We start from the raw sequence: 21,942 nt of genomic DNA on the forward strand, positions 1-21,942 counted from the left end.
AGCCACATGCTAGGCACCAATAAGCCCTCTACATGATTGGCTTCCTGCCCTTTTCTCTGCCATCTGATGCCACCAACACAGAGAGACCTTGGAGCAGAGATGTTTTAGCCCCGAGAAGAGAAATTCAATCCTTGCCTGACTCAGAAGCCATCTCCCTGCAGGCACCTGCAGGCTGCTCCCAGCATGAGCAGATCTCTTTTCTGTTTTTCAATTGGGATTAAGGTTTTTCTCACACCAAGATCGAAATTAGTTTTCCTGATGTTAACTCGTGATGGAGGACAATTAAAGGACCATGAAGGAAGGGCTGGGAAATTGCAAGGATGAATGGACCAGGAGCGGGTGTTCTGATCTCCCCCATTGGGCTGGAGGGAAGTTGGACCAAGAAAGGTCCCAGCGAGACTATCACACAGGGTGTCCCAGGCTCCCCAGGTCACTGAGATGGACAGGAACCCTTGGCCAGAGGTCTAGGGCTCTCACTCTTCTGTGAATACAACTGAGGCCAAGCTGAAAGCCTCATATCTCTAGACCTCACTGGCTTTTTCTGGCCCCACTCATATCTGCAGCCTGTAGACAGGAATGTGCCTGGAAACTTTCGTTCCCTCTTACCTGCTTCTAAGCATCTCCAAACCATGACAGCTCCAGGATCCAATGACATAACACTAGCTGTGGCAATGTCTAGCACTTCTATTCCTCTGCCAGGCCTGGGAGTCTTGCAGGGGTAGATCTGCTCCATACATGTTGCTGACACTCCCCATGCTCACCCCTACATGTGTGCATGTGTGTTGTTTATGCATGCATGTATGTGTTTACACATGTGCATACACTTCGCCCGTGGGGTCTGGCTAGTACATACTGCCTCTTCCATGCTCCTGCCCCACACTGTCTTCCTGTTACCTCCCTGCCTGTCAGGAAGATGTAAATAGAGGCCCCAGTGTGGAACTACCATGGCCACTCCATAGGAAGCTCTGCATGGGGACTGGGTGACCTACCCCCTAGCTACCATAGTACTGTGGCTTTGGGACCATAGGCTCTCATTGGCTTTTATTTGAAAAATTCAAGTATGGCAAAAGATAGCCCAAGGTCTCCCATAGAGGGAGTCTGAGAAGGAAAATGGAGGGGACTGGCCACACTGGGCCCTGGGAATCAGAGCTCAGAACTTGGTACTCTCAGGGCAGTGAGCAGAGCTCCCTCCAGGCTCTGCTCTGCTGCCCAGCCAACCCATGGGTGATTTAGAGGTGGCATAGGCAAGAGACGCCCCACAGTGGCTGACCTACGCAGAAACTCGTTTGAAAATTTAGAGCTGAGAGTTAGTTTAAAGCAAAGAACGATGCTTATAATTTGGCCAGTTATGCAAATTGCTTGCTGCAAAGCCCTCTGGGAACTGCAATTATTGAAGAAGGTGGAGCGATAGGATTAAAGATGGGAAAGGAGAAATGCAGTCTGCAACTGCCTGGAGCACTTGCCCAGGAGCTGAGTTTTTATCCTTCCGGTCCAGCAAAGTAGGCTGAGCCCTTCCTAGGCCACAGAGCGCATGCTCAGTAGGCTGGCGGTGCATAAGCTAGGCCACATCACAGTCGCACCACAGGGGCACTCTTTGATTTTCTCTGGGAAGAAGGTTGTGTTTGGTGCCTGGCCCCATGACATCCTCCAGCGCCCACGTCCTCCTGTGATTCATTTCCCTGTGTGTTCTGCCCCCTGCAAATGGGTGATACAACGGCTAGGTCACCACAGACTCTTCTACTTTTGTCTTGTCCCCTCTCACTCTAGGTGAAAGCCAACGCTTGTGAAGACACTTAAATGACCTCAGAGAGAGGTCCCTGAGGTGAGGACCTAGGCTTCTCCAAATGCTGCGATGCTAGTCAGGTAGACAGGCCGTCATGTAGCTTGGCATCCTGATGCAGGGTGTCTAAGCCTAGAGAAGCCTCAGATGGCCACAGTCCTGGGCCAGCACACCTGCTGGGACTTCATGAGGAACGCTAAGCCAGAGGCCACAGCTTGGCCATCCCACAGTTCCAATCCAAAGAAATCGGTAGCACCAGCACATGTTTGCTGTTATTTGAAGACACTGTTTGGGGCTTGCTAAACATCAGTAAGTAGCTTTTTCCCAGGCAGCTGTCGAAGATGGTGGAGGGGCAGGTTCCAGCGCTGGGTCACCAAGGCCATCATCTGGGCCACCTGGAGGCCATTGTGGCCAAGCAGGCCAGGAGGTGGTGGTTGTACGCTGTGAGGGCATCAACATTTCTGGAAATTTCTACAGAAACAAGTTAAAGTATTTGGCCTTTCTCCTCAAGCAGATAAACACCACCAGCCCCTTTCGTGGTCCCTACCACTTCCTAGCCCCGAGCTACATTTTTTTTTGTCGCACTGTGCCTGGCATGCTACCCTACAAGACCAAGAAAGCCAGGCTGCCCAGGAATGTCTCAGGGTGTTAGGTAGGATCCCTCCGTCCTAGGACAAGAAAAAGCAGATGGTGGTCCCTGCTGCTCTCAAGGATTTGCGGCTGAAGCCTGCCGGAAAGTTTGCTTACCTGGGTTGTCTGGCTCATGAAGTCGAGTGGAAGTACCAGGCAGGCACAGCTACTCTGAAAGAAAAACAGAAGGAAAAGCCCAAGATCCACTATCGGAAGAAGTAGCTCTTGAGACTATGGAAACAGGCAGAAAGGAATGTGAAGAACAAAATCAGCAAATTCACAGAGGTCCTCAAGACCAACAGACTCCTGGTGTGAGCCCAGTAAAGACTGTGGGGCTGGAACAGATGGCTCAGTGGTTAAGAGCAGCCTACTCTTCCAGAGGTTCTGAGTTCAATTCCCAGCAACCACTTAGTAGCTCACAGCCATCTATAATGCAATCTGGTGCCCTCTTCTGGCCTGCAGGTGTACATACAGGCAGAGCACTGTATACATAATAAATAAATAAATAATAAAGTCTTTTTAAAAAAAAAAAAAAGACTGTGCCTCATGCTTGCATGGCTTGCACTTGCTGCACTGCCATCCAGGGAAGTAGGGACAAAAGGTGTCTTAGTCACCGCTCATGGGTAGAGGAGACTTTCAGACAGCTCTTGTTGGGTTTTATTAAAGTGGATTTACTTGGGCTTCAGAGTTTTAAATGAAGAGAGTAGCTGGCCTGCCCTGTCCATCTGCCCCAGTGCCATATTATGCAGCTGTGAGTGTGGGGACCACACACCTGGGCTGGGATGACACGGCCAAGCACAAGGGCAGCCTTTGCTCCTTCCCAACTGCTGGAGGGTTCTGTGTGAAAATAAATTGTTTGACTGTTTTAAAAAAAAGATCAATAAGTAACCAATGCAGGTGATACCTTACTATGTTACTCAGGTGTGGGGAGGCCAGCAGATGAGGAGAACCCTGCTGCCATTGAAAAGACAGCTTGTCACAGCTCTGAGGAACTGTGCGCCGCACGTAGGGCAAGCATCATATTTAGTTTGGGAGACAGGGAAGTAAAGGAGAGTCACAAGCAAGGGCCCATGTCCTCCAAAACAGGCGTGTCTGTCACAGGGTAGATAGGCTGAGGCACACCTTGCTCGGATTGTCTCAGTGAGTCCTAGGGTGCTGGGTTATCTAGGCGCTTAGTGCTGCCTCTGGGGCAGGATGGAATAGTGGCCTAGAGTGGAAGAAGACGCCAGTAAAGCAAGTGGATGGGATATGGATTTGCATATGGTAGGCCTCTCCCACGTGTCAGCTATCCCTAGGAGAGGTAGATTCTCCAAGTCAACCAGGCTTGTCAGAGGATCAGAGCATCAGAAATACCCGAAAGCAAAACACTGCCGTTGTCTCAACTGTCAACTTGACTGAATTTAGAATCACTTCAGAGCTACACTTCTGGGAGTGTCTTGGAGAGGATTTCCGGAGAATGGAAACTGTGGAGGGCAGACCCTGAGTGTGGGAAGCTCATGAGTTAGGCTCCCACACTGAATAAAAAAGAAAGTAAGAAAGAAAGAAAGAAAGAAAGAAAGAAAGAAAGAAAGAAAGAAAGATGCGGGAGGAACCCACGGGGTACCAGTGTTCTCTGCTTTCTGCTCCCTGGTCTATGGAGATGTGAGCAAGCAGCCCCACACTCCTGCCGCCACTAGGGTAGGCCACCATGCCACCTGTGCTGTCACACCTTCCATATACATCAGGTAAACCCCCCCACACACACTTTGAGTGATTTCTTGTCAGGTATTTATTTGGCCATAGTAAAAAGAGATGTAACCAACACCGGGGAGGGGATAGGCCAGAGGCACAGGGACCCTGTACCCATGACCTGGCTTCCTGTTTCTGGAAGCCCAGAACCTAGAGCCTCCTGGGGAAACCTGGGTCCCAGAACGGCTCCAGAGAGGAAGGCTTCCTACATGTGCAGTACTCAGTATCCTTCCATATAACATGGGAACTCTCAGGAATACTATGCCCTGAAGATCAAGTCTACAAGGCCCTCCGCAGTCTGTCCACACCTGCCTCCATGCTCTCATTGTCTCTTCCAAACCTAGCCCTGTCCCATGAGTACTACCCACCTCTTCCAGTCAGTGCTCACCAGTGTCTGGGCAAGAAAAGCCCTCAATGGGTTTCATGCTGCTGCATATGCTATTCCCTCAGCCTGAAACATATTCCTTCCCTTACAGAGACTTGACAAAGCCCATGCTGAAAATCTCACTTTAAAGGCTATCCCTCTCAGAGGCCCTGCCACCACAGGAGGCTAGGCTTACCCGTGTCCTCAGCACTCACAAGCCTAGCAATGGATGATTCTTCTGGTCCATCTTTTGTAGAATTCCCTGGGAGCAGGGCCATGGTTTATTCTTCCTCGGATCTTTGTCACATGGCACTAGGCCTGGCTTTGTTAAATGAGCGAGTCAACCAGTTGATGAACAAACGTGGCACTGTGCAATTCACTCTCACCCTTAGGAGCTCTTTTAGTCATCTCAAATCATTACAGACATTGAAAGACCCCCGAAGGGAGACCCTCACTCAAGCCTCAGGATGGCGCGCACCCAAAGACACACAAACGACCGTCTTGCTGTAAACACATGAGGCAGTTTATTGGCAGAGCTCCAGGTCGACACGTATCTCACACAGGAGACAGAGGGGTCGACCCAGAAGCCCAGGGGCTTGGGGTTTATATGAACAAAGGTCGGGGGGAGCGGGAAGTTTTGGTGCAGCCACACACGATTGGTTGTTTCGAACATCAGCAAATTGTGTAAGCAGATCTGGGGTAAGGTCAGACATAATCTCACAGGAACAGTCCTTGGTTCCTGTTTCTCTCGGAACCCGAGGGTAGATGTTCATCTGAGCTAACGACACATCTGGTTAAACTCAAACCTGGAACATTGTGTGTGGGCCTCAAGAGGGAATTAGGCAAACACCGTAAGATCGGATGAGGGGGTCTTGGCTCATTATTCACTCGATCATGTCCAGTACCTGTTTCTCTCAGGAATTTGTCCTTGTGTATCCTCCCTATCTTTTATGGCCAGCCGGTCCCTGGAACACTCAATAGGCCTTTGTCTCCTAGTTCCGCATTCTTTGCGACTTATCATCTGGGGCCTTGGGCTAGCATACCTGCCGACCTGCACTCTTAATGAGTCAGAGAGCTGAGAGCTCTGCTGTTCTGGTTGCTTTAATGCTAATTAAAAATTTTCTCTTTCAACATCATCACCATCATTATGTTCATCATTACTACAACCACCATCAATACGGCCATCACTACCATCGTCACTGCCGTAACCATCACCCTCACCACCATCATCACCACCATCACCACTACCATTGCCATCATCATCGTTATTAAATATGTGCCATACGATGTGTATGGTATGAGATTTATTGTAGAAGCATGGGGAAGGAATTGGGTGGAGACAGAGAGAGACAAAATGTGTGTGTGTGTGTGTGTATAAGTGTGTTTATAAGTGTGCATGTGTGTAAGTGTGTATGTGTATAAGTATGTGTGTATAAGTGTGTATGTGTGTATGTGCATGTGTGTAAGTGTGTATGTGTATAAGTATGTGTGTATAAGTGTGTATGTGTGTAAGTGTATACGTGTGTGTAAGTGTGTATGTGTGTGTGAGTGTGTGTAAGTGTGTATGTGTGAGTGTGTGTAACTGTGTATGTGTGTAAGTATGTGTGTAAGTGTGTATGTGTGTAAGTGTGTATGTGTAAGTGTGTGTGAGTGTGTGTAAGTGTGTATGTGTAAGTGTGTATGTGTGTAAGTGTTTATGTGTGTGTGTAAGTGTGTGTGTGTGTGTGTGAGAGAGAGAGAGAGAGAGAGAGAGAGAGAGAGAGAGAGAGAGAGAGAGAGAGGTGACAGATTGGCTCTTCATATCTGGTGCCTCTGGCCCACACCTGGTGGCCGGGGGCAGATGATGACATCAGAGGTTACTTGGCAACCTAGAGAGCAGGCCACTTATAAATCAACAACCATTATTCCTGCCATTACCACCATCACCATCATCTTCATCATCACCACCACCACCATCGCTCCTTTTCTGCCCACCTCACAGCCTGTCTTGGGAATTCAGGGATGCAAAGGATGTGGGTTACTTTTACCAACTATCAAGTGCAGCACACACATGGGCAGGTTTTCCTTAGCTCTACTGAGATCTTGCATCACACCTCCCCTCTCCACTAGTCCAAGTTTCAGGGACAGTTCCAAGTCCCTATCAGACAAAGGCAAAGAAGCCGCTCCCTCACATTTGTGCCTCCCTCCCTCTCTTTGCTCCTCCCCTCCCCCAACTTCCTCAACAGCATGTGCCTGCCCCTCCAGCCCTTTCCCCTCCCTTTTCTTTCTTCCTCTCTCTCTTTTCAATAAGCAAACTTGAGAAATGGTAAACGTTTTTTCCCATTATTCAAATGGCATGGAAATTACCTACTTGGCATTCCTCTTTGACATGGAGCCTTTAATTAGCCACTGGCTCCCCATCCTGGGTGTTTCTCTGGCTCCACAGCTCCCCCACTTCCTCCCTCCCTCCATTAGCATCCTAATCAGGGAAATACAGGTTTTGGGAAGAGGGAGAGTAATGGGCAGTGGCCTCCAGGGGTGGGAGTGGGGCTGGTGAAAACTCTTTCAAGGGGCTGGCAAAGAGAGTTTGGTTTGGGGGCCTGTTCCTCCAACCAACTGTGACCTTGGATTTAACTGGAGTCACTCACAACAGGAAGTACTACTGGCTCACACTAGGACTCTGACCCAACCCAGATTGCTTATCTCAGATACACACACACACACACACACACACACACGCACGCACGCACGCACGGACGCACACACACACGCATGCACACATGCACAGGCCTCTAACAGGCCCACCTTTCCTCTGAGCTCCTATACTTCTTCCCCATTCTCACAGCATTCCCAACTGACCCCAGGCCATCACTTGGGTCCTCCAGCCCTGGTGGATGCCGGAAGAGTCCTGATGGGACTCTCAACCTTGAAGGGTTCAAGTCCCTGGCTTCTCAAACCAATGATCCCAGAGCATCTGCCTCAAACAGGCCTGTTGTGTACCTCTACCCTCATTTTCCCAACATCATGAAGGATGGGGTCCCTGTTCTTGCTTCTCAGATGGGCAACTAGAGTCCCCCAAGAGCTCTTGATACACAACCAGCAAAGTCAGGAATGGCACCCTTCCCACATTCCATACCCCAAACAATCTTCTATTTCACTAAACACTGCTTCTGGAATGAGGAACCCCACTTCTCTGTCAGGACTGAAGTCCCAGTCCTGCTTCTGTCCCTTTGTCTCTGAGTTCTCCCCTTGTCGCTAACCCTACACCCTTCAGGCTCTCAGAGAAGTTGAGTCCCAGGCACCAGGCAAGGGAGAAGCTATATAAGTCAGTACTAACTTTAGCGGTAATGTTTATAGTGAAGGGCCCGGGCTGCCCTGTCACTCACTTTACTGCTCCATGGCTTCTTTCCTCACTACACCTCATGGCCCAATGTGGCTGTTCCCATACTAGTCATGACATCTGCATTGCAAGTAACAGAAAGATGAACATATTTCCATTTCTTTAAGGACAGCTCCTGGAAGCCATGGGCACTATTTCTGCTCCCACTGCTCATCCAGAGTTTAGTCTTATGGATACAGCTAGCTGCAAGGGAAGCTGACAAATGTCATCCTTATCCTGGGTAGCCATGAGCAGGGGGTTCTTACCGAGGAGAAAGAATGGTAACCCATTGGTTCTTGCTGTCCCCAAGAGTCTTCCCAGCCTCGATTTACTCCGGAGGCTGTGTTTTAAACTTGAACAGAGTCCCCCCCCCCCGTTTTGTTAAGTGACCCAGAAATTGGTCTTCACTACTGGCAGACCGAAGTCCTGAACATTCCCTCAACCTGAATGTAGTTCTTCCACGTGGGATGCTTTCCCTGTTGCTCACTGTTGGAGTTCTCCAAGCCCTGCCCCTCCTTCATTATCAGTTGCCATGCTCCCCTGTCTCTCTTGACTTTTTAAAGGTGGTAATAAACCTAGGGTAAACAAAACTCCATAGACAATACTACTGTAGTCATTGCTTCTCTGCTTGCTGGGACCAAGTACCTGACAAGAAGCAACTTAAAGGAGGAAGGGCTTGTCCTGGATCACAGTACCATCTATCATACCAGGAAAGTATGATGGAGATAGCAGCCCGATCTGGAGCAGCTGGGATTCTTCACAGTCTCACAGCTTGGCCAACCAGAAGGCAGACAATGAACAGGAAGTGAGGCCAGACTATAAAACAACAAGGCTCACTCATAATGACCCACTTCCTCCATGGAGACTCCATCTAAATTAAAGCTTTTACAACCTTCCAAAATAGTGTCACCAGTTGGGGGGCCAAGTGTTCAAATACATATCCCACTATGGGGAACATTTCACATCCAAAACAGCACAATCACTTTCCAGGAAGTCTCCCTGCTCCCCTCCCCCACCCCAAACTAGAACCAACCAGATAGCATGGTTTTGATTAGACTGTGCTCACTGGACAGCCATTCCAGAGCTGTCACCGGGCACTGTGCTAGGCACAGGGAGCACACACAGGTGAAGCTGGACCTACCCTTGGCATCTCACAGTCTAACCCCACCAGATGGCTGGACATCCAAGTCACTTAGCAACAGGTATCTCCATGTTTTATAAGATTTAGCATTATGTGAATTTGACACTGTAACATAAAGATATTAATACGGTCCCACTTTATATGTAAAACATGAAATAATATGTATCATTCCCCTCTTTTCTAGGCATGAAGTGTGTTGAAGCTGTCGGGCCCAGTGAATTGTAAACTGCGTTTGCATCTTTGCTGTGCAGCAGGGTAACTGTAGCTCGTCAACAGCAACACTGGCCCACCTGTGTCAGGATTTGTCTTCAATTATGCAAGTTTCTGCTTTGTACAAGGCTTGCTGGAGCTCTGCCTGGCAAACCATGCCACGGCGCCTGCTGGAGCTCTGCCTCGCAAACGATACTACATGTCTGGGAGTCAGAGTTGGGCCTCTGATATCAGAAAGCTACGATTTGGCTCATAGCTCCATCACTTGTGTAATCTTGGGCAAGGTGTAGAGCCACTCCATGCCTCAGTTTCCATGTATGTACAGTCAAGATGACCATGCCAGAGGGCCCAGTGCAATGACTTGTGGGTGAGAGCGCTAGCTGCATAAGCCGTGAAAGACTGAGCTCAGATCCTCGGCATTCACGTCACGAATCCAAACTGGGCAACATGGGTATGTAACCGCAGCACTGCAGAGGCAGACAGGAGGATTCTGAGCCTCTGGGCCCAGGCAGCCTAGCTGAATTAGAGAGTTCCAGGTTTGGAGAGAGATCCTGTCTCAAAAAATAGAGTGATAAAGACACCTAACATTGACCTCTGACCTCTGCATGCGCATAGGTGTGCACATGCAAACACATACATACACATAAATTAACCTGAAGCCCTACCCTGGGGGAGCCCCTCCCCACAAGAATCCATGGAGGCTTTCCTAGGGGCAGAGGTTCTGCCATTCATCTGTTCCACAGAGCAGAGCACCAATGAGCAAGCTAGAGAGGTGCTGCCAGGCAGCAGCCCAGGCAGGTGGTGAGTGGGCACACACAACACAGGTGTAGAAACAGGCTAGCGGCTCTAGAGAAAGCAAGGTAAGGGGCAGGCAGCCAGGGCTGCGGTCTCTGGCCGGGGGTAGGAGAGACTCTTTCCCTTCTTTGCATTATGTCAGCCTTTGCAGGCAGGTCTGGTGAGGCCTGCGGACACCTCAGAATCCTGCCTTTTAAAAGACCAAAGCACAGAAATGATCATAATGAGTGAGTTAACCTAGAAGCAGAAAGACTCAAATGGTATATACTCACTTATATCTGCATACTAGCCCAAGGGGCAGGTCCCATGAAAGTTTTCACTTACCAGGAAACTGGGACAGAGGGGAGGACATCCTATTGGGACTCTAGATGAGAGAAGCATGGGAGAATAGCAAAGTAGAAGGATCCAGAGGGTCCTAGAAACCTACAAAAAGAACATTATGATAGGCAGATTTGGGTCCAGGGGTCCTGCACAAACTATGGCACCAGCCAAGGACAATACAGGCCGTAAACTTCAAACCCCTACCCAGATCTAGCCAATGGACAGGACATTCTCCACAGTTGAGTAAAGAGTGGGGTATGACTTTCCCACGTACTCTGGTGCCTCATATTTGACCATATCTCCTGGAGGGGGAGACCTGGTGGCACTCAGAGAAAGGATAGCAGGCTACCAAGAAGAGACTTGATACCCTGTGAGCATATAAAGGGTGAGGAAGTCCCCCTCAGGCACAGTCATAGAGGAGGAGAGTAAGGGGAAAATGGGAGGAAGGGAAGAATGAGAGGATACAAGGGATGGGATAACCATTGAGATGTAACAAGAATAAATTAATAAAAAAGAAAAAAAAAAAGACCAAAGCACGGTGTATAGGGTTGCAAGGAAAGCCATTCCTTCCAGCATCATCTGGTGGGTGCATTGTGTCAGCCTTTGCAGGACCATTGAGGCTTGAGGACACCTCAGAACCCTGCCTTTTAAAAGACCAAAGCACAGTGTATAGGGTTGCAAGGAAAGCCGTTTCCTCTGGCATCATCTGGTGGGTTTTTTTTTTTTTTTTTTTTTAAAGAAAACACACATTTTAATCACACACGACGTGCCTTTTCTTGACTGTGTCAAGGATGGGATGCAGTGGCAGGGAACACTGAAGAGTTAAAGTTGTTTCTCAAGGTATTTAAACCTCTGGAATAAGGCGTGAAAACACCCATGATTTCTATTACTGATAAGCCAGGCTTCTGCCAACTCTATTGTAGCTCGCTGCCCACATCCACAATGAAATCCTCAATTTCACTGAAAGCTTAGTGAAGACGGAGATGCAACTCTTTGCTGGCCAAGTTCACAGGCTCCCTGAGTTCCTCCCACATTCCCCCTGGATCTCCAGGGTGCCAGAGAGAAATCCTTGCCATATGCAAAGCCCCAGTTTTGTTCTCATAGCCCAGCAGTTAAGAACATCAGAGCCTACCAGACTTGGTGGCAGCAGTCTGAAATCCCAGCTACTCAGAAGGCTGAGGGAGGAGGATTGCAGTCAAGGGGGCAGCCTGGGCTACAGAAAGAGTTCAAGGACAGCCTGTGTACCTCAGGGAGACCTGATCTCAAAGTGAAAAGTAACACATGGCTTGGGGGGGGGGGGCATCTATATCTAGTTTTTCGTGTTTGTCTAACAACATGCTTCTCAGCCTTCCTAATGCTGCAAACTCTATAATACAGTTCTTCTTGTTGTTCTGAACCCCCAACCATAAAATTATTTTTGTTGCCACTTCATAGCAGTAATTTTACTAGTGTTATGAATCATAATGTAAGTATTTTGGAGATAAAGGTTTGTCAAAGGAGTCATGATCCACAGGTTGAGAACCACCAGTCTAGAATATAGACGTCTCTGGCTTTTGTCCCTGGTGTTTTAATTGATTGATTGATTGATTGATTGATTGATTGATTGACTGATAAAATGTTTAATATGTTGAGACCCTAGGTTCAATACCCAGTATTGAAAAGAAAAATGTACCAAAGCCAGGTTTCCTGTTTCACCTGGAGCAAGATTTTCCAACCACCTTGCCTCAGTTTCCTCAAAACCATGGGCATAGAATGAGTGCAGGCAAGGCAGCAAGAACGGCACCTGGCACACGGTCTGTGCTTAGCTTTTCCAGATAAGCTGCCTCCCTGGCGGATCTCATGCCCCAAAGACAATGGGGTGAGGAAGCTCCGCCCTCGGTGTTATTTACTAACTGCCTTCGTGTTAATAAGCACGCAGGCACAATTAGCGGCGTTATTTCAATTCTGAGGTTTGCATGACTATAAAAGCTTCCCATTGCTCCTTCCCCAATTTCTCTGCTAATTACAAATGTCTTCGTCGTCCATCGCAGCTGTCATGCACACCCATGCTGCGTGCATCTAAAGTGGCTGTTAAGGCAGGATAATGGCGCACACTGACTAATTGGCCATCACACCCAGGATGAATGGAGTCAGGTGAAGGAGGCTGGCCAGGTCCTGCCTGGTCTTAGGACCTCGAACTACAACAGCTCCAGCAAGCTCCCTGTACCACTCTTCTTGCCCTCCTCAACTGCCCATAGGAAGGGGCCATGGAAGGTTGTGGAGACAAGTGAGCTGAACTAGTAGGCTCTGGGAGTCCTGGCTGGGGCAGCTCTGTTCTACATTGCTGTGTGACTTTCAATTACTGGCTAAGCCTCTTTAGCTGCCGGCTAAATCATCTATAACATGGGATGAGGAGGAAAAGGTTAAGTCTAAAATGTTTTCTAGAGTCCCCCAGTCCCCCACCTACTGCATCCCAATTATTCTGGGGCAGCTTACACTTCATATATCGAGGCAGCCATCTCCCAGAACCCTAGGGGTAACCCAAGCCACCTGGCAGTGAGAAAGAGTTGGGGATGGACAGAAACTGCCATGCTCACCAAATATTTCATGTGGATTTTTTGCCCCCAGACTTTCGGACCTCTCTGCAGTTGGACGAGGCCACATGTATAGCTCTGACCAGTGAGCTGTCAGAAGTGACATGTGTCACTCCTAGCCTCAGGCTGCAGTAGATATGACCACCCCGCTTCATCATTTTTGCAGGTTGTGTTAAGATTTCTGGTGGAAAGGAGGACTGAGCTGAGCTGGATGCGGCCCATGTCCCATTCTGTCGCTTGGAGAACACTTTCCTGATATACCAACCAGACCTCTCTGCCTGTGTGGAGTTAGCTCTAGCTACCACGGTGTAACCTGGCCTACCATACCTAATTGTAAGAATTCATATCATGTGGTTTTTAAGGACGGACTCTAGGAGCAACAGTGAGTAAAAGGGAAGGTTCCCATGAGAGTCTCCAGTGTGGACCACAGAGAGGCCAGTGGCTGTCACAGAGAGTGGACTTCCTGTAGCACACTGGCTCGGAGTGAGCCGAGCTGCCTCCTCCAGCTGCTTCTCTGCTTTGCAGCTCTTCAGCCTTCCAGCTGAGCCTGGGAACGCAATCTTCAAGGTGCCACCCAGGATCCGGGGAGACCTTGGCCTTCCTCCGGTTCCCCAGGCACGCCGGCTTTTCACATGGTGGTTTCACCCAGAAGGCAATGCATCTGTGACACAGAAGAATCGCCACATGGATTTCAGGCCTGGGACGAAATATCTGGGTGGGGGTGTTGTTCTGGGACCTCTCTATCAAGGGAACTTAATGAAGAGTAAAGTGTCAACAGGTTCTCTGCTATCCATGTGGCATATCCCTACCTCCTTCCCAGGAGTTTTAATGACAACTAGAACCTTTCTCACCTCCACAGGGAGTGAGAATCCCACAGAATTTTTGATGCATCTTTAAAAACCACAAACTGCTTGAGGAAGAAAAGCCATTCTGAAGCCTACGAATCCAACACGAAAGACCCCAGGGACTGGACCATGGGAGGCTTCCGAGAGAAAAACAGGACTCTGGGATGGGTGGTGGCACCTCCAACATCAGCCATGGGGTCTCCAGTCCAGGTTATGACATCTTATATGAGATCACAGAACCTTCAGAAGTACAGGACTCTAGGGTCCCAGGAGTCAAAGCGCCTGAGCAGTCCTGGAAATAAATGGATGAGTTGGGCCACCCATCTGGCAGGCATCAAGGCTGAACCCACAAGAGTGCTGTTGGTCGCAATTTACCCCTTTCTAGGTCCTCTGCACGCAAACACGCGCACACATACATACACACACACACACACACACACACACACACACACACACACACACACCAAGCACAGCTGGTAAGCAGCTGTCCTTATACACCAAATAAATAAATAAATAAATAAATAAATAAATAAATAAATAAATAAATGGAGTGACTTTGTGTTTGAAGGACGAACACCAAGTCTCCTCTCCAGGGCCCTCTCCCAAGCCTCTGTATATTACCTCCACGTGACCAAGCTGTCAGCTCTGCCACCAGAGCTCTGTTTGGTGGTGATAAACACAGGAAGAGCACACTGTCTACCCCCTCAGGCCCTGCAGTCAGGAATTGGGGGTGGGGGGGAGGGGAGGGAAGACATCCCTGGAGCCAGTTCGATTTAGGCTTGAAACTATTTTCCTTTGTCAGGGGAGAAAGCAAGCAGATGTTCATAAAGGTGAACTTTGTAAATCAGAGCCTGTGGGTTGGTGCACCGTGCCCTCCGAGGCCACCTGACAGGGCTGAGTTTCTGTGCCAGTACTTGGCACGCTTGGGGACAGGTACTCAGCCACCACCTCCCACAGACCCCACTCCCTGTCTCTTGCTCTGACTCCTTCTCCAGGAAGTCTTCCCAGACATCCTTCCTTGCTCCCAACAAGTGACAGCCTTTTCTCAGCCCACCTAGCCCTATCCCAGCTTAAAACCCAGATGGAGCATTGTCAGCTACTTCCCAAGCCGGGGTCCCATCCAAGGGAGACACTGTGGAGTCTGGAAGGCTGCGTGGAATGTTCACGTGGACTTACAACTTTCTGGAGAGCAGACCCACCTCTTTCAGGTGATCTTCAAATGGATCTGATTAGAGTCAGCCAGGATGAGACCTTCAGAAGCACTGAGCACTTATGAGAGCACCGTATTGCCCCACCCTACACCCGCCATATGCAATTCCAGCCAACCAGAGTTGGGGTTGTGACCAAAAAGCCTCCATGACACACAAGCTCAGCAGAGCTAAGTGTACTTGGGTTTTATTGTTGCCTTAGAACACAGTAAGTCTCCCCAGCACACAGGGAGGCTGCTGCCTTCTCCAGTTCATGGCGGGGGCAGGGGGGAGAGCAGGGGGAGGTGACAATGTTCTGATTAAGAGGAAGGTTGAAGACAAAGCTGGGACTCAGCATGCACATGGGAAAACAGAATGTATACCCCCAGCCTCTGCAACAAGAAGGGGGCATTAGGCTAAGTACCCCCCCAAACACACATCAATCACCACCACCCCCACTCCCTACCCTCAAACTCCCCATGCACATGCACCCTGGAACCCTTCACTTCCCCAGTCTGGGCAGCGACTAGGAAAGGTAAGCTGCTTCTGTATGCTCTGTGAGCCCCAATGAGGGAAGGTCTAGGAGTTCTTTAGCTTTGGGAACCACTGGGACCTTCCTCAACCCTGACTCCCAGGACAGATCTATTGGATTAGTTGGTTGATCATTACTATAACAAATCCCCAAGATAGTTGACTAATAAAAACTTTGGCCCTTGGTTTCAGAGGCTGTAGACCACAACCAGTTGGCTCATTACTTTTGGGTCTGTGGCCACGCATCATGGTGGGAGGATGTGACAGAATACAACTGGTGACAGCATAACCTCTCACCTCATGGCTGAGGAGCAAAGGAGAAAGAATCTCACAAGGCTCTTTAAGGGCCCACCCCAATGATCTAAATACCTCCCATTAAGACCCACCTCTTGAAGGCTTCACCATCTCCCAGAAGCACTGCCCAGAGGGCTCCAGCCTTTAATGCACAATTATTTATGAGACATTCAAACTCCAAACTCAGCAGCGCCTATGGTATCCCGATAGAGGAAGGACTCGAGCATGCCTCGGAAAGCTTCGTCGCCTTCAGTAGTCCATGCCCAGAAACCTGTTGCCAGAGGTCCTGAAGCCACCCAGCCCAGTCACGGTGCACTTCCCGAGGCCTTAGAACCCAAATATCCCAAGGCAAGAGACAGGGCTGAGGTTGAGTACCCGCTTCCCAGTCTCAGGGCTTAGACAGCCACAGGACAATGGTCCAAGGACCAGAGACAATGTGTGACATCTGGACTCCAGACAGAGTGGGGGAAAACAGTTCTGGTTCCCAGCTCTCCTCAGCTGTATTCTTAGGCCCTAGCAAGCCATCACTTCTCAGATCATAACTGTCCATATATAACATGAGCAGGTGTTCATATATAACACCTGAGCACTGGTGACGTTGTATGTCTCAGCTGATGGTCTACATTCTAGAAAGGTCCTGAGTGAGACTTCACCTCAAAGCCTGCCTCCCGAGTGGACTCTGGGAGACCTGGCAGTCCTGATTCCTGCAGGGCTTCTGGCGCTTTCTGCTGCAAAGGAAAAGAAGTATCTGTGAGGAAAAGAATGTGAGAGGCACATAGATGGCTGAGGATTTGGTGGGTGCTGGGCACACAGTAAACATCTCATCTCCACAGCCTGGGAGTCCTACGGTGACATTTGTTTTATAGATGAAGCCACCGAGGTTCCGAGAGGTCAAATGACAAGCCCAAGATAATGCGGCCAAGACCCAGCATCCAAATCATGTGGTCTTTCTATGAGTTCTCTCCAGTGACAAAGGCCTTGGGAATCTGGCCCAGAGAGTCCAGAGACAGCGTAGTCCAGGCTGCCTCCTGTGTATGTAACAGATTACTCTCCTTTCCTTTTCCCACCAGGCTCTTCCTGCCTTGCACCCAAGATATTCCCAGAGCCCAGCTGCCAACCACTTGTTCCCTCAGCTCTGAGATAGAAAATGGAGCCATTTTGAGCTTCCTCTAGGACGTTCAGCAACCTTCCAGCATCTCAGCTTCCACTCTTCTGTCCCAGGTAAGGACAGGATTTGTGCAGCTCAGAGGTTAGGAAGCAGAGGAGCAGGGGTACTAGGGTGCAGAGGGCCCTAGCCTCCTAGGACCACAGAGTTGGACTGAAGATCTGCCAGAGCCTTTCTTTTCTTTTTCTTTTTCTTTCTTTCTTTTTCTTTTTTTTTTGGGGGGGGGGGTTGTTGTTGTTGTTGTTTTGGTTTTTTGAGACAGGGTTTCTCTGTGTAGCCTTGACTATCCTGGACTCGCTTTGTAGACCAGGCTGGCCTCGAACTCACAATGATCCCCCTGCTTCTGCCTCCCAAGTGCTGGGATTAAAGGCGTGCGCCGTCACCACCCGCCCAGCTTTCTGCCAGAGCCTTTCAACGGAACTTTTTTTTTCTTTTTTTTTTTTTTTTTTTTTTGTTTTTTTAATCTCACCATGTTGCCCTGACTGACGTGGAATTTACTATATGGCCAGAGTGGCCACAGACTCACAGAGAAATGCCACCCTGAAACTGGAGTAATGGCGGTTGCAAGGCTCAGTGTGAATAATGTGAACCCACATCCTCTGCAAGAACAGGAAGTGCTCTTTACCACTGAACCATCCATCTCTCTCTCTGCACCTTTCCTTCATGACTAGGGTACAAGGGAATGAAAGTAGGACAGAGGCACAAATATGCCTGAGTACAGAATATTGAGAACACAAATACTGAGTACAGAAAAGGCGGGATCTAGTGGGCCCTGTGCTCTGATGGAGAGGCAGCAGCAGCAGCAGCAGCAGCAGCAGCCTGGAATCTAGGAGGCAGGTTTGCATCCAGCTAAACCAGGAGGCAGGTTTAGCTTATCCTGATAGGAGGGCTCTGCAGAGGCACAGGGCCGGCTTGCAGTCATCCTAGCGGAGGAAGCTGAAGTGTTCCATTTCTGCACACGCTGTCACCCTCTGCACACAGACCAGAGGAAGGCTTTGTCCCTGCCCTGAACCTGACTTGAGGAAGGTTTTGCCATTCCCACGGGTCTGAGCCATTGAGGTCATTGATATGGCCTTGGCCATGTCAACAATACATGTTCACCCCGGACCTTCCTCTGCTCCTTACACATCCGTTCAGGGCTTCCTCCACTTCCCACATGCCTGCATGTATGTACGTGTTCCACTTGCATGCATGGTGCCCACGGAGGCCCAGAAGAGGATGTCAGAGCCTCTGGAGCTAGAGTTACAGGCAGTTCTGAGCCACCCGATGTGTGTTCTGGGAACCAAATCTGCGTTCTCTACAAGGGCAGAAACTGCTTTTAACCACTGAGGGCTAAAGAGATGGCTCAGCGGTTAAGAGCACTGGCTGCTCTTCCAGAGGTCCTGAGTTCAATTCCCAGCAACCACATGGTGGCTCATAACCATCTATAAAGTGATCTGATGCCCTCATCTGGTCTGCAAATGCACACGCAGACAGAGCACGGTATACATAATAATAAATAAACAAATCTTTTAAAAAATCCCAAACTATTAAAAAACTAAAACAAAAAAAGGAAAAAGCCAGGCAGCGGTGGCACATACCTTTAATCCCATCACTTGGGAGGCAGAGACATGTGGATCTCTGTGAGTTCGAGGCCAGCCTGGACTACAGCGTGAGTTCCAGGACAGCGAGGGCTGTTACACATAGAAACCCTGTCTCCAAAAAACAAAAACAATAACCACTGAGCAATCTCTCCAGTCCAAAACATTCTTAAACACAGTGTTTTCACCGCCAGCTGTTGGTGAAATCACTAAGATTCCTCCACGAAGAGGAGATTCCAGGAGAGACTGAAGCCTTGCTCTTGAGGGCTGGCAATACTGCCCATTTTTCCATACAGCCACAGCCATGATTCATTTCTAGTCCTCAGATTCCTTCTTGGGATTTATTTTCAGTCCTTTAGGCCACAAACCTTATATCTAGCTCAGTACCAAGCCCAAGAGTGGGTGCACAGAAGGAAGGACACAGACCCTGCTGCCCTGAGGAATCCGGCAGAGCAGACACGAGCAGTTGTGAGTCAGTTTCCTCAGGGTTAGGTATTAGCATTGTCTCCATTGCACAGGTGACTAAACTGAGACTAGGCATCCTGCCCTAGGTCAATGTGGTCGCTTCCTTGAGAATGGTCCTATGGGTTCATGTTTGAATGCTTACTCCCAGCTTGTGGAGCTGTTTGAGCAGGATTGGGAGGTGTGGCTCTGTTGGAGGAGGTATGTCTCTGGGAGCAGGCTTGAAGGTTTCAAAAGCCCATGCCTTTCCCAGTTAGATCTCTCTCTCTCTCTCTCTCTCTCTCTCTCTCTCTCTCTCTCTCTCTCTCTCACTCACTCTCCCCCAACACCTGTCTCATGGTTATCTCAACATGGAAGCTCTCAGCTACTCCTTCAGTGCCATGCCTGCCTGCCTGCTGCCCTGCTTCCCTACTATGATGGTCATGAACTAACTCTCTAAAACTGTAAAGCCCCCAATAAACGGTTTCTTCCATAAACTGCCTTGATCATCGTCTTTCTCCACAGCAACAGAAAAACAACCACTTTTTGCCAAGATGGCAAAGTGAAGAAGGAAGCTTCCTGCCCCTCCCAAAACTGAAGCCAAAGTGAAGGCCTTGAAAGCTAAGAAGGCAGTGCCGAAATGGGGCCACAGCCACAAAAAGAAGATCTGCACGTCAGCCTTCCAGCAGCTCAAGATGCTGCGGCTCCAGAGTCAGCCCAAATACCCTCAAAACAGTGCACCCAGGAGCCAGGCGTGGTGGCACACACCTTTAATCCCAGCACTCGGGAGGCAGAGGCAGGTGGATCGCTATGAGTTCGAGGCCAGGCTGGTCTACAAAGCAAATTCAGGACAGCCAAGGCTACACAGAAAGACCCTGTCCTGAAGAACCAAAAAAAAAAAAAAAAAAAAGAATGTACTCAGGAGAAACAAGCTTGACCGCTATGCCATCATCAAATTTCCCCCGACCACCGAGTCAGCCATGAAGAAAATAGAGGACAACAACACACTGTGTTCACTGTGGATGTCAAGGCTAACAAGCACCAGATCAAACAGGCAGTGAAGAAACTCTATGACCTTGATGTGGACAAATTCAATACCCTGGTAAGGCATGATGGGGAGAAGAAGGCGCATACTCAGCTGGCTCCTGATTATGATGCTCTGGATATTGGTGACAAGATTGGGATCATCTAAACTGAGTCCAGCACCATAGTTGGTGAATGATTATAGGTCAGGTGCCCTTTCCCTATTGGGACTTTAGGTGAGAGAAGCATGGGAGAATGGGGAAATAGAAGGATCCAGAGGGCCCTAGAAACCTACAAGAAGAACATTATGACGGGTGGATCTGGGTCCAGGGGTCCTGCTCAAACTATGGCACCAGCCAAGGACAGTACGTGCAGTAAACTTCGAATCCCTACCCAGATCTAGCCAATGGACAGGACATTCTCCACAGTTGAGTGGAGAGTGGGGTCCGACTTTCATGCGAACTTTGGTGCCCCATATTTGACCACATCCCCTTGATGTGCCTGGTGGCACTCAGAGGAAGGATAGCAGGTTACCAAGAAGAGACTTGATACCCTATGAGCATATACAGAGGGAGGAGGACCTCCTCAGTCACAGTCATAGGGGAGGGGAGTAGGGGGAAAGTGGAAGGGAGGGAGAAATGGGAGGATACAAGGGATGGGCTAACAATTGAGATGTAATATGAATAAATTAATAAAATATTTTAAAAAAACAAACTGAGTCCAGCTGGATAATTCTAAATATACACTTCTTTTTTTTCACCACTAAAAAAAAAAAAAAAAAGGAAAGGAAAGGAAAAGAAAAATTACCAAGATAGTCATTCAGCCAGTCAATAGCAAAGCTAAAACTCCACCCTTACATTTATCCACATGGTCACTAATTACAACTGATGGTGACCGGGTCCTTGACTTAGCATGGGCACTCAGGAAAGAAAAGGCTTCCTGGGAGAGGTGACTTTGGACCTGAGCCTGGAAACAGTGAGGCGACATGGACATGCAAACATTTAGAGAGGGAGAGACAGGAAAATGTATTAACTAAAACCTCAATAGCACTCGGACATTGATTCCCTGGCAACACCCTCACCCACTGCCCCTGAGAACGGCAGCATCCCAGGCCTGCCCCTGAGCCCCTGAGCCCCTGAGCTGCAGTGTGGCTAGGGTTCCAGGTTGAGAGACAGAGTGGAAAGGAGGAGGCTGGGAGGGCAGGAACACAAGTCCAGCCAAGCTCTGACTAAGCTTTGAGAAATGGGGTGAGGAGAATCCAGGGATGGGTGCCAACAGAGCAGGGAGGATGGCGCAAGGTCGCAGCACGTCGGGGGAGGGGAGGGCATTCCACTCTGCACTCTCAGCGCCCCAATCCTGACCCACATCGCAGAGCACAGGCAAGGCTGTAAACCACCACGGAGGGAGGACATTTATCGACGTGAGAAAATGTCCTCATAGATTTCAGGTGAAAAGGTAGGCTGCAATATAATATATACGGCACGATGCCATTTTTGTATGAGGGAAAAAAAAATATCTTCATATAAGTCTGGAGAGATACACGGCCGAGATTTTAACCATGGCTATCTCCACGTAGTAGATTGTAGGTTTTTATTTTCTTTACGTTTACCTGCATTTTCTGATTCTTCCACAAAAACAGACATTATCAGTGCTGATGCACAGGCTTTTTAAAAAAACAAGGTAAATACATCTAGAATTTGAGCAGAAAAGGGTTACATTCTGATTGCAGTAGGTGGGGGAGAAGGAAAGGCAGTGCGAAAAAATGGGAGCAAGAAGGGGCAAGGGAGGTGGGGGGCTGGGGAGGGACTCTTATAGGCTAGGGGTGGTAGGAGGACTTCTTTTTTGTTTTGGTTTGGTTTGGTTTTGGTTTTTCGAGACAGGGTTTCTCTGTGTAGCCTTGGCTGTCCTAGACTCACTTTGAAGACCAGGCTGGCCTCGAACTCACAGCGATCCACCTGCCTCTGCCTCCCAAGTGC

General features: G+C 49.1%; 2 pseudogenes; both read left to right on the forward strand.

The window, feature by feature from the left end:
* The first annotated feature begins 2,121 nt into the window (after positions 1 to 2,121).
* Positions 2,122 to 2,725, forward strand: LOC127199815 (60S ribosomal protein L13a-like; annotated as a pseudogene).
* Positions 2,726 to 5,649: 2,924 nt separating this feature from the next.
* Positions 5,650 to 20,135, forward strand: LOC127200415 (60S ribosomal protein L23a-like; annotated as a pseudogene).
* Positions 20,136 to 21,942: the final 1,807 nt, after the last annotated feature.

Source organism: Acomys russatus, chromosome 16, assembly GCF_903995435.1.
Source record: "Acomys russatus chromosome 16, mAcoRus1.1, whole genome shotgun sequence".
In the NCBI taxonomy this organism is placed as follows: Eukaryota; Metazoa; Chordata; class Mammalia; order Rodentia; family Muridae; genus Acomys; species Acomys russatus.